The 5000-nt window shown below is 51.1% G+C and overlaps 1 non-coding gene across 1 annotated transcript in view; it reads right to left on the bottom strand.

Moving 5' to 3' along the window:
• LOC124584012 overlaps positions 1-566 on the bottom strand; it is a 1910-nt gene extending 1344 nt beyond the window's left edge. The window contains exon 1 of the ribosomal RNA XR_006974433.1: positions 1-566. This exon is cut by the window's left edge and continues 1344 nt beyond it. This is a non-coding gene — a ribosomal RNA (small subunit ribosomal RNA).
• Between the last annotated feature and the right edge of the window lie 4434 nt (positions 567-5000).

The following is a 5000-nucleotide window of genomic DNA, read 5'->3' as shown; positions in this document are numbered from 1 at the left end:
CAATAGATACTCGTTAAAGGATTTAAAGTGTACTCATTCCGATTACGGGGCCTCGGATGAGTCCCGTATCGTTATTTTTCGTCACTACCTCCCCGTGCCGGGAGTGGGTAATTTGCGCGCCTGCTGCCTTCCTTGGATGTGGTAGCCGTTTCTCAGGCTCCCTCTCCGGAATCGAACCCTGATTCCCCGTTACCCGTTACAACCATGGTAGGCGCAGAACCTACCATCGACAGTTGATAAGGCAGACATTTGAAAGATGCGTCGCCGGTACGAGGACCGTGCGATCAGCCCAAAGTTATTCAGAGTCACCAAGGCAAACGGACCGGACGAGCCGACCGATTGGTTTTGATCTAATAAAAGCGTCCCTTCCATCTCTGGTCGGGACTCTGTTTGCATGTATTAGCTCTAGAATTACCACAGTTATCCAAGTAACGTGGGTACGATCTAAGGAACCATAACTGATTTAATGAGCCATTCGCGGTTTCACCTTAATGCGGCTTGTACTGAGACATGCATGGCTTAATCTTTGAGACAAGCATATGACTACTGGCAGGATCAACCAGGGAGCTGCGTCAACTAGAGCTGAGCAGCCGGCCGCCCGGGAGTGTGTCCCGGGGGCCCGCGCGAACACGCAAGCGTCCGCTCAATTATTCTGCAAACAGGAGGAGGCTGAGCTCCCCTGCACCATACACCTCGAAACCCTCTCAGGTCCCGGCGGCGCGCAGCGCCGTCCTAAGTACTTGGTCGGGTTCGAGAGAGGCGCAATCGCCCGGAGTTTGGCGAGTAGACGCTTTAGGTGCGACCACCCGTGCTCCCAACTGAGCTTGCCGCTGCCGACAGAGGCCCGGGAGCGTGCTGTCGTGGCATTGCCGGCGGGAGACAACACGCGCCACCTACGGTGACCGGCAGCTCCAACGCCAGCGCCACAGAAGGACAAAAGCCCCACTTGGGTGCCGAAGCGAACTCTCCCAGCACAGCGCACGCGCCAACACGTCCGCACAGCTGCGATACAAACCACCTGCGAGAACCGCAGAGGCGACCGAGCAGCAGACGGCGTCGCGGCGCCGAGCGCCGGGCGGCGGCGCATCCTCAGCGCACACAGTCCTCAATCGGACCAGCACACTGCAGATGTCCACCGCGCTTCGCACCGGGCCCGCGAGGACCTACTTTGGCCGCACGGCGCCGCGTGCAGGGTGCGCCGGCGCGCAGCTGCGCCGCCTGCCGCCTCCGTCGGCCGGCGCGCCTGCCACTGGCCGCCCCCACCAGCCGGCTGTAGCGCGTGCGCCCACGCACCGCGCGGCCAGCACGCCGGGAGGCCCCCCCTCACCGGCCGGGGACGGTCCCACCCAGCCACCGCCGCGTATCGCTTCACACCCAGATGCCATTCACGTTCGTGGGCATGGTGGGTATCGCTGGAACAACCGGTTGGTAGCTCAACCGATCGTCGCCATCACTGATTCACCTCTAGCGAGAACAACCGCACCACAACGGTTTACCAGTTGTTCATTTGCGTAACGTCACCAGCAAACGTAGGCGTCCATCGCCATTTGCAAATTCAACGATTGTTGCATGCCTGTGTCAGGTGTCACGACACACTATGTCTGCCCACATACACGCAACAACATGTGCACGCTTCGCGAACACGTGGAAGGTGGCCCCCGTACGTATGCGATGTCCATTGCGCGAACGACTGTCAACCGGCCTCTGTCGCATGTCGCAGATGTGGAACGCAGTGCACCATGCTATCACGGTGTGTGAGAAGAGACGACTACGTCTGACAACACGCGCCACTACATCAACAGACGGCTCATGCTGATCGCCATCCAGGGCATACCACACTGCAATCCAGCTCTTATAGGGAGACGACACGTAGCTGAGTGCACAACATTTGGACCGCATGGTTCGCCGTTGTTGGCGCAGTCGTTGTACGGTCACATGTACCACGATGTATCATTCAGTACATGAGGACCAATGTGCAGTACAGTGTGTGATTTGGACGTACAACATCAGCGGACAGTTGACACAGGCCGTACCACAGCGTAGGCTAAGTGCTTCGCCATGCAAATGCCAATGAACAACTGCAAATGCCAATGAACAACTGCAAAGGGCATTGAGCATGTACGTCCTGCTGCCATCCACATTACAGTGTATAGCTGCAAGGTGTTTAACATGAAGCGATACACTGGGGACCGGGCAGTGCGAGTAGCAAACTATATTGCGGGGGTTGCAGTTAGGCAACACTACACTAATTTAACGCGTCGTATGACAATTACAGAGCAGGTTAAGGCCCAACGTGTGTTGGGTTAAGGCCCAACGTGTGTTGGGTTAAGGCCCAACGTGTGTTGGGTTAAGGCCCAACGTGTGTTGGGTTAAGGCCCAACGTGTGTTGGGTTAAGGCCCAACGTGTGTTGGGTTAAGGCCCAACGTGTGTTGGGTTAAGGCCCAACGTGTGTTGGGTTAAGGCCCAACGTGTGTTGGGTTAAGGCCCAACGTGTGTTGGGTTAAGGCCCAACGTGTGTTGGGTTAAGGCCCAACGTGTGTTGGGTTAAGGCCCAACGTGTGTTGGGTTAAGGCCCAACGTGTGTTGGGTTAAGGCCCAACGTGTGTTACGTTACGGCGCAACGTGGGTTACGTTACGGCGCAACGTGGGTTGCGTTACGGCGCAACGTAGGTTACGTTACGGCGCAACGTAGGTTACGTTAAGGCGCAACGTAGGTTACGTTAAGGCGCAACGTAGGTTACGTTAAGGCGCAACGTAGGTTACGCTAAGGCGCAACGTAGGTTACGTTAAGGCGCAACGTAGGTTACATTAAGGCGCAATATAGGTTACATTAAGGCGCAATATAGGTTACATTAAGGCGCAATATAGGTTACATTAAGGCGCAATATAGGTTACGTTAAGGCGCAATATAGGTTAGGTTAAGGCGCAATATAGGTTACGTTAAGGCGCAATATAGGTTACGTTAAGGCGCAATATAGGTTACGTTAAGGCGCAATATAGGTTACGTTAAGGCGCAATATAGGTTACGTTAAGGCGCAATATAGGTTACGTTAAGGCGCAATATAGGTTACGTTAAGGCGCAATATAGGTTACGTTAAGGCGCAATATAGGTTAGGTTAAGGCGCAATATAGGTTAGGTTAAGGCGCAATATAGGTTAGGTTAAGGCGCAATATAGGTTAGGTTAAGGCGCAATATAGGTTACGTTAAGGCGCAATATAGGTTACGTTAAGGCGCAATATAGGTTACGTTAAGGCGCAATATAGGTTAGGTTAAGGCGCAATATAGGTTAGGTTAAGGCGCAATATAGGTTAGGTTAAGGCGCAATATAGGTTACGTTAAGGCGCAATATAGGTTAGGTTAAGGCGCAATATAGGTTAGGTTAAGGCGCAATATAGGTTAGGTTAAGGCGCAATATAGGTTAGGTTAAGGCGCAATATAGGTTAGGTTAAGGCGCAATATAGGTTACGTTAAGGCGCAATATAGGTTACGTTAAGGCGCAATATAGGTTAGGTTAAGGCGCAATATAGGTTACGTTAAGGCGCAATATAGGTTACGTTAAGGCGCAATACAGGTTACGTTAAGGCGCCATACAGGTTAGGTTAAGGCGCCATACAGGTTAGGTTAAGGCGCAATACAGGTTAGGTTAAGGCGCAATACAGGTTAGGTTAAGGCGCAATACAGGTTAGGTTAAGGCGCAATACAGGTTAGGTTAAGGCGCAATACAGGTTAGGTTAAGGCGCAATACAGGTTAGGTTAAGGCGCAATACAGGTTAGGTTAAGGCGCAATACAGGTTAGGTTAAGGCGCAATACAGGTTAGGTTAAGGCGCAATACAGGTTAGGTTAAGGCGCAATACAGGTTAGGTTAAGGCGCAATACAGGTTAGGTTAAGGCGCAATACAGGTTAGGTTAAGGCGCAATACAGGTTAGGTTAAGGCGCAATACAGGTTAGGTTAAGGCGCAATACAGGTTAGGTTAAGGCGCAATACAGGTTAGGTTAAGGCGCAATACAGGTTAGGTTAAGGCGCAATACAGGTTAGGTTAAGGCGCAATACAGGTTAGGTTAAGGCGCAATACAGGTTAGGTTAAGGCGCAATACAGGTTAGGTTAAGGCGCAATACAGGTTAGGTTAAGGCGCAATACAGGTTAGGTTAAGGCGCAATACAGGTTAGGTTAAGGCGCAATACAGGTTAGGTTAAGGCGCAATACAGGTTAGGTTAAGGCGCAATACAGGTTAGGTTAAGGTACGACATAGGTTAGGTTAAGGTACGACATAGGTTAGGTTAAGGTACGACATAGGTTAGGTTAAGGTACGACATAGGTTAGGTTAAGGTACGACATAGGTTAGGTTACGGTACGACATAGGTTAGGTTACGGTACGACATAGGTTAGGTTACGGTACGACATAGGTTAGGTTACGGTACGACATAGGTTAGGTTACGGTACGACATAGGTTAGGTTACGGTACGACATAGGTTAGGTTACGGTACGACATAGGTTAGGTTACGGTACGACATAGGTTAGGTTACGGTACGACATAGGTTAGGTTACGGTACGACATAGGTTAGGTTACGGTACGACATAGGTTAGGTTACGGTACGACATAGGTTAGGTTACGGTACGACATAGGTTAGGTTACGGTACGACATAGGTTAGGTTACGGTACGACATAGGTTAGGTTACGGTACGACATAGGTTAGGTTACGGTACGACATAGGTTAGGTTACGGTACGACATAGGTTAGGTTACGGTACGACATAGGTTAGGTTACGGTACGACATAGGTTAGGTTACGGTACGACATAGGTTAGGTTACGGTACGACATAGGTTAGGTTACGGTACGACATAGGTTAGGTTACGGTACGACATAGGTTAGGTTACGGTACGACATAGGTTAGGTTACGGTACGACATAGGTTAGGTTACGGTACGACATAGGTTAGGTTACGGTACGACATAGGTTAGGTTACGGTACGATATAGGTTAGGTTACGGTACGATA

Source organism: Schistocerca americana, unplaced genomic scaffold (genome assembly GCF_021461395.2).
Source record: "Schistocerca americana isolate TAMUIC-IGC-003095 unplaced genomic scaffold, iqSchAmer2.1 HiC_scaffold_47, whole genome shotgun sequence".
In the NCBI taxonomy this organism is placed as follows: Eukaryota; Metazoa; Arthropoda; class Insecta; order Orthoptera; family Acrididae; genus Schistocerca; species Schistocerca americana.
This window is presented reverse-complemented; position numbering and strand designations above follow the sequence as displayed.